Below are 13,850 nucleotides of genomic sequence, written 5' to 3'. Positions count from 1 at the left end.
GACATGGAGTTGGTTTGGTTATACAATCGTTGGAGAGATGAATGAAATATTTAGAATGCAAATACATTTTATTTAACAGATAAGGAAGCTTCAAGATATTTCATTTTTGATTTTCAAAAATTACTATTTCATTCAACTCATAATGAGTTGAATTTTTCATTATTTTATGGCATTTTTATTCAAGTTTTTTGTCATCTTTAATGAGGTTCATTCTTTCAAGTTGAAAGAAAAATGAATATTATAACTTATATGGAGAGTAGTTATAATATGGATTTCCTGCAATTCAACAATAAGTTATATTCAAATCTCTAGGAATAATTGGATATGTCATATATCTTGCTTTAGCTATCTCATATTGAGATTGATTCAATTTCTTAAAATCAGTGTTGACATAAAATACATAAAATTCAGTGTTTCTCTGAAATGACTTGGTACTTGAACCTCAGAAATACATGACCAGTAACTAAGATTTCTGCATACTCAAAAAATGTATGAATCTACATTTTTATGTCAAAAAAGATTAGGGTAAAAGCAATAGAAAATCATGTAGCCACAGTAGAAAAAATTTAAAGTTAATAACAAATTGTTTCTTTCAGCCTGACAGAGCCTATTGACTTTAGCTTACATGACACATTTGATTAATGATCCTTTTGTAGCTTTTGAATAATAGAGTATTTCAATTTGTCCAAAGATTCTGTCATTTAAACCTTCGAGTGTACATTTTTTAATAAAAATGAAAATATTTTTCCACAGTGCAGGTTCAGATTTAGTAACTAAATATCTAAATGTTAATTTGTTAAATTGACCTCTGGATTTCAAATATTTTTTTTTTTGGGTCCAGTCATGGGGCCAGAACTCTGGGCCTGGGCGCTGTCCCTCAGCTCTTCAGCTCAAGGCTAGCGCTCTACCACTTGAGCCACAGCGCCACTTCCGGCATTTTTCTTTTTGCTTATGTGGTACTGGGAATCGAACCCAGGGCCTCAGGCATGCAAGGCAAGGGCTCTACCACTGAGCCACCTTCCCAGCCCTCAAATAATTTTTTATTCTCAGATATATTATGTGCTGAATATGTGTATCTCAATCTTCTAATCATCCGTACACTGGAAGCTGGGATTCAAAGCCAGCCTTGGGAAGAAATTTTGTGAGACACATCTCAATCACACACACACACACACACACATAAATACACACACACACACACACACACACACACACACACACACACACAGAGAGAAAGCCAGAAGTGGAGTTGTGGATCAAATGTTAGGGCACTATCCTTGAGTGAATAAAAGTAAGGGATAGGCATTGAGTTCAAATAAAAAGAACAACACACATACACACAAACTCACACACACACACACACACACACACACACACACAGAGACACATACAATATTATGTCTAAATTCTTTTTTTAAGTAAACTGTTATTTTTTTATTGTGAAAATACTGTACAGAGGGGTTACAATTACATGGGCAAGATAATGAGTACATTTCTTGTCAAGCATTGTTGCCTCCTCCTTTGTTTCCCTTTTCCATCCCTTCCCATCCTCCCCCCAATCCCCACCCAATACTCCCCGCTCCTCCATCCCGCACCAAAGTTGTGAAGTTCATTTTCGACCTAATGACTTGTACATCTCATTGTTGCAGTGAGTCCACCTGTATCCCTAGTTAAACGATTAATTCTTATTTTTGTTTGAAGAAATAAAAAATATCATGAAAAGTGATATTTGTTACATATACTTCAACTTTTGTGAAGTGCTTTTTAGTACAATATGTTTTAAGGTATAGCATAGGTCATTAAAATTAATGTCAATCTACTTAATAGTTATAATTCCTCATAACACCTTGGAGTGCAACATTTGGTATTGTTTCTATAGTCTTAAGAATTATTCTAAATAAAAGAAAGAAAGGAAGGGAGAATAGGAGAAAAAAATGAAGAAACAAAGAAACCAAGAAAGACAAAAAGAAAAGGAAAGAAAGAAGAGAGAAAGATAGAGGTGGGGATGGAGGGAAGGAGGGCAGAAGCAAAGAAGAAAAGATAGGAAGGAAGGAGCACACAAATTCCCAGCTCCTCTGGGACACAGCAAAGGCAGTACTCAGAGGCAAGTTTATAGCTCTGAGTTCCTACATCAACAAATTAGAGAGATCTGAAACCAACAATTTAATGAGACACCTGAACCTCCTTGAAGAAGAACAGCAAGATAAACCCCAATCCAGTAGACAGAAAGACATAATTAAAATTAAATCAGAATTAAATGAATTAGAATCCAAAAAAAACTATAGAAAGAATCAACAAAACAAAGAGTTAGTTTTTCGAAAAAATTAACAAAATTGACAAACCCTGAGCAAATCTTATCAGAAAAAGAAGAGAACACACCCAAATAAACAAACTCAGAGATGGGAATGGAAACATCACCACAGAAACAACTAAGATTCAGAACATTATAAGGGAATACTTCTCAAAACTTTATGCTAATAAGTTTGAGAACTTGGCAGAAATGGACCTTTTCCTAGTAAATATTGACATGCCGAAACTAAACCAAGATGAATTTAACCATCTTAACAGGCCCATATCAAGCATTGAAATAGAAACAGCAATAAGAGACTTCCCATCTAAGAACAGTCCAGGACCAGACGGTTTTACAGCAGAATTCTACAAGGCCTTCAAAGCAGAGCTCACACCAATACGCCTCAAACTCGACAATGAAATTGAAAGAGAAAGTTCACTACTAAACTCATTCTATGAAGCCATCATAACCCTCATCTCAAAACCAGGCGGGGACTCATCAAAGAAAGAGAACTATAGACACATTTCTTTCATGAACATTGATGCAAAACTTCTCAACAAAATTTTGGCCAATCGACTTCAACAATTCATCCAAAAAATCATACACCAAAATCAAACAGGATTCATTTCAGGGACGAAAAGCTGGTTCGATATATGCAAATAAACTAATATTATTCATCACATCAATAGGAGCAAGGATAAGAACGACATGGTTATCTCAATAGATGTAGAAAAAACATTCAACAAGATCCAACACCCCTTTATGATGAAGGTTTTGGAAAAATTAGGAATCCATGGAACATTCCTCAATACAATAAAGGGTGTATATGACAAACCTACAGCCAGCATTATACTTAATGGTGAAAAACTAAAACCATTTCCTCTTAACTCAGGAACAAGACAAGGATGTCCAGTCTCTCCACTTCTCTTCAATCTAGTATTAGAATGTATAGATACAGCAACAAGACAAGATGTAAACATAAATGGGATCCAAATAGGGAAAGAAATAAATCTCTCCCTCTTTGCAGATGACATGATCTTGTATTTAAAGAATCCAATAGACTCTACTCCCAAATTACTCAAGCTGATTCAAAACTTTGGCAAAGTTGGAGGGTATAAAACTAACCGCCCAAAATCTCTGTATGCCAAGAATGAGAAAAGTGTGGCTGAAATTAGGAAAGCAAATCCATTTGTAATAGCTCCACAAAAAAAAAATCTAGGAATTAACTTAACCAAAGAAGTGTAGGACCTCTATGATGAAAACTTTAAAAACTTGAAAAAGGAATTCAAACAAGAAGTTAGAAAATGGCAAAACCTCCATGCTCCTGGATTGGAAAGACTAACATCGTGAAAAAGGCAATACTTCCCAAAGATATCTACAAATTCAATGCAATACCTATCAAAATTCCAATCTCATTCTTCAAGGAAATAGAAGAGGCAATCCAAAAATTCATATGCAACAAAGAAAGACCCCGAATAGCAAAAACGCTCCTCAACGGAAAGAGCACAGCTGGAGGAATATCAATACCAAATTTCAAACTCTACTATAAAGCCATAGTAATCAAAACAGCTTGGTACTGGCACAAGAAGAGACCTGAGGACCAATGGAATACAATTGAAAACCAAGAAATTAACCTACAGACTTTTAGCCATCTAATTTTCGATAAGGGAACTAAAAAAATAGAATGGAAGAAAGACACCTTCTTCAGTAATTGGTGCTGGCAAAATTGATAAACTACTTGTAGAAAACTAAAGCTATATCCTTATATATCACCCTGCACCAGAATCAGCTCCAAATGGATCAAAGACCTCGGAGCCAAAGCAGAAAATCTGAAAATATTACAGGTTGGTATAGGAGAAACCCTAGGTCTCCTTGGTGCAGGCTGAAATTTTCTGAATAGAGACCCGGAAACACAACAAATCAAAGAAATGTTGGACAAATGGAATTGCATGAAGTTGTAGAGCTTCTGCATGGCAAAGGACATAGCTAGCAAGATCAATAGAAAGCCCACAGATTGGAAGAAGTTCTTCATTAGCCATACAACGGAGAAGGGTCTCATATATAAAATATCCTTGGAACTCAAAAAATTAAATCCCCCAACAACAAATCCTCAAAGAAACAACTGCCCAATAAATAAGTGGGCTAAAGACTTAAAGAGAAACTTCTCTGAAGAAGAAAGAAGGATGGCCAATACACACATGAAGAAATGCTCAACCTCCCTAGCCATAAAAGAAATTCAAACCAAAACAACATTAAGATACCAATTCACCCCAGTTAGAATGGCAAAAACCAAGAACTCTAATAACAACAGATGCTGGAGGAGATGTGGACAGAAGGGAACCTTACTTTATTGTTGGTGGGAGTGTAAACTTCTTCAACAATTTTGGAAAGTAGTATGGAGGTTCCTCAAAGACTCCACATAGAGCTCCCCAATGACCCAGCAATGCCACTTTTGGGCATTTACCCAAATGTTTGCAGGCAAGACCACACTGAAGCTACCAGCACAACTATGTTTAATTCAGCATTATTTACTATAGCTAAGATATGGAACCAACCAACCCAGATGCCCCTCAGTAGATTAATGGATCAAGAAAATGTGGTATATATACACAATGGAATTCTATGCCTCCATCAGAAAGAATGACATTGGCCCATTTGTTAGGAAATGGAAAGACTTGGAAAAAATTATATTAAGTGAAGTAAGCCAAGCCCAAAGAAACATAGGTCCCATGGTTTCCCTTATTTCTTTGTTGCTTTGTATGTCCCTCCCCCACAGTGTAACCCCTGCTTTCACTGTATTTGATGTCTATATAATTTGTAGAGTGGAAGGGGACAAACAAATCGTTTAAATAAGGATACTGTTGGACCCGTTGCAACAACGAGAAGTACAAGTTGTCATGTCCAAAATGAACTTTACAACTTTGGTGGGGTGGGGGAAGCTTGGGTGGGGAGCGGCGGGAGGCTGGGAAGGGATGGGAAAGGGAAACAAAGGAGGAGGCAACAATGCTTGATAAGAAATGTACTCATTATCTTGCCCATGTAATTGTAACCCCTCTGTAAAGTATTTTCATAATAAAATATTTTAAAAAAAGAAAAAAGAAAGGAAAGAAGGAAGGAAGGAAAGAAGGAAGGAAGGAAGGAAGGAAAAAATGAAGGAATGAAGGAAAGAAAAATGGAATGAATGAAGGAACGGATAAAAACAATTTAATTTAAAAAATCTGCTATTTAGCCCAACAAAAATTTCATGTAAGTTAACCCTTTAGTAAATGCAAGTTTGCAATTGTCACTTCTCTGCCTGTTCTCTATCCATGAATGAAAAAAACAAATGTAGTATCAGAAATAACCACGTTAATGTTTGCATCTGTAGTAAATATGCACACAAATCGTTTTCTCGGGCTGGGAAGGTGGCTCAGTGGTAGAGCACTTGCCTTGCATGCCTGAGGCCCTGGGTTTGATTCCTCAGCACCACATAAGCAAAACGAAAAAAGCCGGAAGTGGCGCTGTGACTCAAGTTGTAGAGCGCTAGCCTTGAGCTGAAGAGCTGAGGGACAGCGCCCAGGCCCAGAGTTCAGGCCCCATGACTGGACAGAAAAACAAACAAACAAACAAACAAAAAAAATCATTTTCTCATTTTCTATACATTATCAAATAACTATTTACAAAAAATTTACATTTAGTTATAAGTATTCTAAAAATTGATGTAACCAAAGGCTGTCAATGTATTATATAATGTTAACACTAGTTTTTATAATGCTAATAATATTACAGTCTTCATGTTATATTAATTATAACAATTATGTTATGTATTTTATCAGCGAAATTATCATCCTCTAATTTTGGTGTCTGTGGGAGCCCTAGTAGCAGACATTATTAAAATCAAAGGAGATCTGTATTGCTGAAAGCAATTAAATCAGTGGAGATTGTTCGAATACATCAGAAGGGCTTAGAAAGGTTGCAAAATGTTTAAATGATTACCTCTGATGTAATTCAAGAGCCACTAAACAATCATGCTTCACTTTGCCATCACTATAATTATTCCATTTGTAAGAAGAATCATTCACATAATTGACATGATATAGGTTTGTCCTTAAGATATTATTTTCTATGAAATTATATCCAAATGATAAACTACACTGAGAGTTAAAGCAAAAGTTGCCAAATATATTGGACGATGTAACTCCTTCCAGATACTCATTTTGAAATTGTATTTCCCTGTCTGGTTACATTATAATCACCCTTTCAGAGATGACCCTGAAATAATGATCCTGATAAAAGAAGCCCAATAAAACGACCCTGCCATGTGAACATCCAGCAAATAAAGTATAATGAACCAGAAATTAGACGGCCATACGACAAGGAATTCATTTGTATAACCATTTTTATAATCCATGTTCAAGCTTCTAGAGTATGGATAATATACTCCTGATGTTTTTAAGCCACTTACTTTGAGGTATTCTCTTATAACAGCCCAATGGTTGACAAAAAGCAAAATAGTTTTGATTTAAATTTCAAATTTTCAGAAAAAAAGATTCATAATGTTTTATTATTTGAATTTTATTCTCCAAACCTCCAGGTTAAAAATATTTTTAAATGAGAAATAATTGAGGGGCAACTCTCTATTCAACTATCATAATTTATTGACTATTTTAGTATCTTTAAGTAGTTGTACAAAGGAGCTGTCATTCACTGAAACAGTTTATGGATGCAGTGCATCTTGATGAATGTCACCTCTTTCAATACTCTCATCCACTCCTCCCAATTAACCCCAGTCTTTAGGTATCTAAATATTATGTTATGTATGGAATTACTTGCCATTTAACAAAGTAGTTTATGTGTACAATGCACCTGGAATTGTGTTACCACTTCAACATCTTCACTTTCATTTCACACTACCCCTTGCTTTGTATATTTCAATTCTGGGAAGTATGCAATGGTTTCTTGCCTGTATTCTATCCTTTACCGCTTCAATTTCCTACCCCTCTCACACTGCCCCTCACTGTCCGCTCTTGCAGTACACATTTAATGGTATTTATTTTGTTGGGCTTTGACTTAATCTTTTAAGAGCATAATAGTATTTCCGCTAACTATGGACTCTGACACTTCAGATAATTCATTTGTACCTGCTTGCATACCATCCAGTATGTTTAACCCCAACGGTATAACCCCCGCTTTCACTGCATTTGATGTTGGTATCATTTGTGGAGTGGAAGGGCAAAAACAAATCGTTTAACTAGGGATACAGGTGGAGCCATTGCAACAATGAGATGTACAAGTTGTTATGTCGAAAAAGAACTTTACAACTTTGGTGTGGAGATCAGGTGGGGAGAAGGGGGGAAGTATGGGAAAGGATGAGAATGGGAAAAAAGGAGGCAATAACGCTTGATAAGAAATGAACTCATTATCTTGCCAATGTAATTGTAACTCCTCTGTACGGTATTTTCACAATAAAAATTTAATTAATTAATTAATTAAAAAATAATTTTACCTTTATAAGCCCCTGGTATCTACCACAAATGAGGAAAATCATGCAACGTAAGTTTCTCTGGGTGCAATTAATTTCACTTAACATTATTATTTCTAAGTGTTTCATTTTCCTTAAGAATAGTGCAATATTATTCTTTCTGATGGATTAATGGAATTTGATTATTTATGTATATATTTGTATGTATACGTGTATACATGCATACATATATACATACTTGTAAATAGGGATCAATAATTTTGTATATATATGTATATATGTACATATGTGCATATGTATCTGTGTGTGTGGGTGTGTGTAAGTTGCCTGATTTCGCTCATTTGTTGTATTAGAATGTGCGTATAATTTTACAAGTAAACAAACTTGGATGGTAAAAGAGAAAACATTAGGCTTGGACAAGATAAATTATATGGGAGTCTAAAAATTTATACAGTGAGATCAAACGGAGGATGCCCTTGGGAGAGGATCACAAAGGTTCAATAGCTATATGAATATTATCATATAAAATAATATTTAGCAAAATGATCTCCAAGAAATGATTATAGTTTTATTATTTTGCTTTTCCTTCTGTCGTCTGTTGCTGTTTTGATTTTTGTACCTTTGGTCTTATATGTAAGTGTGTAAAGGGTTAGGGGAAACACAAATGGTGGGACAAAGAGTGAACGAATCTAGCAGTGCTACTCACTAAACACTACATTAAAAATGAACTATACTACCAGCATCCTTCAGTGAAGTTACTCCCTTTTTCCTTTTGTAATAATGAAAAACTGGGAAAGGTACTTTGAGATTATGTAAATATCTTATGTCTCATTAAACGTTTACTCACTAATTATAAAAATTAAAATTAAAAAAATGAACTATACAACTTATGGGGGAGGAAGGTTGAAAGGGAAAATCTGGGAAAACATGACAGAAGAGGTGACACTGTTCAAAAGAAATGTGCCCAATATCTGATTATGGAATTGTAACCCTTCTGTACATAATCTTTTTTATTTTTTTAATTGTGAAAATACTGTACAGAAGGATTAAAATTACAGGGGCAAGATAATGAGTACATTTCTTATCAAGCCTTGTAGCCTCCTCCTTTGTTTCCCCTTCTCATCCCTTCCCATCCTCCCCCCACAAACCGAATCAACCTTCACCCCTCCACCCCCTCACCCAATTTGTAAAGTTCATTTTTCAACATAACGATTTGTACATCTCATTGTTGCAATGGGTCCACCTGTATCCCTATTTAAACAATTTCTTTTTTCCTTCCCCTCCACAAATTATACCAACATCAAATACAGTGAAGGCAGGGGTTATACCATGGGGGAGAAACATACAAAGCAACAAAGAAATAATCTTATAAATATGTTGGAAACAATCGCAGAAAGAAAAAAAATTTTGAATATATATATTAGGGTTCAAAAATTAAAAATGAACTTCATAAGCAGGCCAGAGTAGGTATACAAACATTGGATAAAGTAGGCTTTAAATTAAAAATGGTATGAAAGTAAAAAGAGACAAAGAAGGACATTAAATATTGACAAAGAAAACCCTCCATCACGGGGATATAACAATTCTAAATAAGAATGCCCTGAATCCTAGGGCTTCCAAGTTGATCAAATACTACTTAACCTAAAAATACGCATACATCCAAACACATTGTTTGTTGCTTGAGCACATCATTCTTAACTCTGGACAGGCCAACCAGGTAAAAACTTAGCAAAAAAACTTCAGAGCTAAATAACTGCAATGACAAGCTATACCTAATAGATAGCTACAGAATATTTCACCTACCAGCATCACAAAATATATCTCTCTCAGCAGCCCATGGGATGTTCTCCAAAATATATATCTTAAATCACAAGGAAAATCTGTGAAAATTCCAAAATAAAAATGAAATTACTCTTTGTATCCTGTCAGACTACGATGGGACGAAATTAGATCTTGGCATCAAAAGGCATCACAGAAAATTCTGCAACTCACAGAGACTGAATGACACATTGCTAAATCATCTGTGAGTCACTGAAGAGATATGGAGGGAAGTTCCAAAGTTTATGGAATTCAGTGGAAGTGAACACACAAAATACTACCTCCTCTGGGACACAACAGCACAGGCAATACTCAGAGGAAAATTTATAGCTTTGAGTATGTACAGCAATAAATTAGAACATTCTTGTATCACAGCACTAGGTCATTGAAAAAAAGGAACAAGCCAAACCAAAAATCAGAAGACAAATAATACAAATTAGATTAAAGAAGTAAATAAATCAGAGTCTAAAAAACCATACAAGCAATCATAATTGACTTTTATCTATTAGTAACTCAGAAATTTGCCCAATGAATGTCAATGTAGCTATTTTCAGAGATAGACTCAACCAGCTCAAACTAGTGAACAAAAAATCTTCTAGAATTCTAAGAAGTAACATTCTGTTTGACTTAAAAAAATTCTCTGTTGTTATTATTAAGCTGATTCATAGAGGGATTACGATTACATGAGTCAGGTAATGAGTACATTTCCTTTTGTGAAATGTCTTTGGTTCCCTCACTTGTTCCTAGTCCCTCCCTCCTGTCCCCATCCATGTGTTAAATAGTTCACCTTCATAAGTGTTCAATTAACTCCACTGTTGAAATTTTTCACCATTTTCCCTAAAGCTCTGTCCCCACCCCTCACCATGCTGAAGACCTTCAATGAATATACCGGCATAAGGTAAAGACAGAATCATCACAAACTATAAAGAACAATAAAAACAAAACAAAAAAGGGGACTTCTGTTTCCATGTTTTATAGTTTGTTTGAGTATGTATATCATGTTATATAAATATAATTGTTTTTTATCATAAAGTCAACTCAGGCACTAAAGTATGATAAGTTATAATGTTGCTTTCTATTTAATAGTGCTTTTTATTTTAACATTAAAATTGTAAGTAAAACAATTCAAGTCCTAGTGAAATTTTCAGATTTAAAGTTAAATTTTCAAAATGTCTAATAGTTCCATTTTGGCAACCAAAATGAAAAACAGGGATGTTTTATGCTCAATAATGTCATTATTACATATGTACAAAAGTAAAATAAATGTAATATTAATTCAGTGGAAATAAGAAATCAAATATATATGCAATGAATCAATTCCATATATTAATAGATCTATTGATAAAATTAGTGAAACTAGTAAAGTTGTTTTTTCGACATAGCATCTTGTACATTTCATTGTTGTGATGGGTCCGCCTGTATCACTTTTTAAACCATTTATTTTTACCCTTCCCCTAAACAAATTATACCAATGGGGAGATGGGAAGGAATGGAAAGGGGAAACAAAGGAAGAGGCAACAATGCTTGATAAGAAATGTACTTATTACCTTGCCAATGTAATTGTAACCCCTCTGTAGGGTATTTTCACAATAAAAAATAATAAATAAATAAATAATAAAACCAGGACTGGCAAAAGAAATTATTTTGAGAAAAAATTAATAAAACTTGTTTTAAGTAGATTACTTAAGACATGAAGCAAGTGATAATTTTCTTTTCCAGGTGAAGTTGATATACAAATCAAAACCCAAAGATTCCAGAGTTCTGTGTGCTTAATACGTGTCAATTTACACATTTGCTTGATTCATCTCAACACTATATGAAGATAACTGAAAACAGGACTAGAATAAAAAACATCATTGAAAATGTTTATTTTGTGAATGAATATGTCTTTTTTATATATCTTTATTTGATTTGAAAAATCTGGTAATTAATTTAAGTCACATCAACAATAATGAGAAATAAAGAGCCTCTAGCTCCTTAAAAGACAATAAGACAAAAAAGAAACAACAAAGAAGAATATTGAACCTCATTTTGCACGTAGTCTTTGTATATTGTGGTGGCTTGTAACTGTAGGTTATGTGCCTATCCCATGAATATGGGCTCAAATCACTTCGGTTACTAGACGAAAATTTCAAAATCTAAAGCAGCTAACATAGCTGTGCAACTGTTGTGGGTTTCTCTACAGTAGCAGCTGGGCATAAACTGTACAAGGGAAATAATTTTAGTGCTTTACAGGCAAGAATGTGATGAAAAGCATACTTTTATCTTCTTAGATGAAATAAGAAGACCACATTTTAAAAGCTTACTAAATGACCAGCCTTTTAAAGAACAGTGCCATTTTTAAGGCACTCTAGATAATTCAAGTCCTTCATTCCAACCACAAACATTGCTGCCATTTGCAAATCATTGCCAAGGTGAATTTCCAGTTCTTTTTTGATAATTCAAATGGTTTAGGAGTAACATAAACAATAATTCAAGTTGTTGAGAAAATATAATTTAGAATAAACGAACGAATCAGATTCAACTCCATAGCATAACCTTTAGGAAAAATGAACTAAGGAATATGGGGTATCCTTTGTAATGTAATATTAGACATTAGGGAAAAATGCCAGAAACAGACTCTGCAAGGAAAAAGAAGTCTTTGATAAGATATACAAAAGATTACCCAGGTAAAAGTAATTTTACCTACATGTTCTATTATGTAACATGTTTTTGTCTGCTAATCAGAGAGACTCAAAATATTTTTAATTATGATATGAAAAATACATTGTCATAAATGAATTAAATCAGGGAGTTGATGGTATAGGAACTGGGTGATTCTATTAAATATTCTCAGTATTTTAAATGATCTGGTATTTTTGTATGTGTGGAATTATGAATGTATTTTATGTCTGGGCAGGAAAGATTGATTATTAGATGATTGTCTGGTACCCAATGTCAGGAGCCTAACCTGAGTCAGAGTGGTAAATATATGTGTGTGTGTGTGTGTGTGTGTGTGTGTGTGTGTGTGTGTGTGCCTGGAAGCATGTATTTCGAAGGAAGAATCTTATTTTCCTCAAGGTATAGACTTAACTGTGTTAGTTATACTACATTAATGCAGCAGATAAAAGTAATTAACATTGCTGGGAAGGTGGCTCAGTGCTAGAGCGCTTGCTTTGCATGTATGAGGCCCTGGGTTTGATTCCTCAGCACCACATAAGCAAAAAGAAAAAAGCCAGAGGTGGCGCTGTGGCTCAAGTGGTAGAGTGCTAGCTTTGAGCTGAAGACCTGAGGGACAGCGCCCAGACCCAGAGTTCAGGCCCCACGACCGGAGCCCCACTCCAAAAAAATTAATTAATATTTTGGTCATATGTTTATGTTTCTATGATTGCATGAATAAACTAAAAAGTTATGTTTGGGGTATGAGTTTTATGAAAGGTCAGCTGAAAGTTTAAACATTTGGAATCTTGAGAAAGCTATCAATGGCAATCATTTCAGTGTAGGTCAGTTTTAGGCAACACTTGCAAGGATACTTAATTCTGTATGAAAATGCAACATTTATTGATTTTCCAAAGCTACACTATTCTCTAAATTTGTAGAAAAACAAGCTAAATTATGGAAACATAAAAATGTGATTATTTATTGCAGTTTTACACTTTAGTTTTGTCAAATCAAAATACCCTTTATTTCTACTGTATAGGAAGTAAAACCCTAAATATTACAGTTTGTGCCATATTTCACATTGGGAAGCTTTTTCTATATTAATAAGATTATTTCTTTTGTTTCTGCTTTCCTATTCATAATTCTATTTCTCATAGTACTTTTCTAAGGACTTTTTCTCTCTCACAATTTGGGGCTTGAACATAACTCATGCTCAGTTTGCTAACAGTAGTCAGTCTATCATTTGAACCATGCCCCAGCCCAGAAATATTTGTAGTTAATTGGAGGCACAACCTCATGAACTGTCCTACCAAACTGAAAACCATTATCCCCCAAGTCTCACCTTTCTTAATCACTACCATTATAGATGAGTCATGGGACCCAAGAGTCAATGACTTTTTATGTTTTATAGATTACACGTGTTTGCTAATAATTGTAATAATAAACTACCACAGATTGAGTAACATTAATACTGTAAATACATTTCCTCTGAGGTCATGGAACTAAAACTCCAAGATCAGTGTTTTCTTCTTCTGAGTCCTCTTTCCTTGTATTTTCAAGGCCTTCTGCTTCTCATGGAAGAGCTTCCACTTAAATGCTACTTTTGAGATTCTGTTTCCAAATGCAGTCACTTTTTAAGGC

This window comes from Dipodomys spectabilis, unplaced genomic scaffold (genome assembly GCF_019054845.1).
Source record: "Dipodomys spectabilis isolate Male_0828 unplaced genomic scaffold, ASM1905484v1 ptg000434l, whole genome shotgun sequence".
Taxonomy (NCBI): Eukaryota; Metazoa; Chordata; class Mammalia; order Rodentia; family Heteromyidae; genus Dipodomys; species Dipodomys spectabilis.
The sequence above is the reverse complement of the archived record's forward strand: the minus strand, read 5'-3'. Positions refer to the sequence as shown.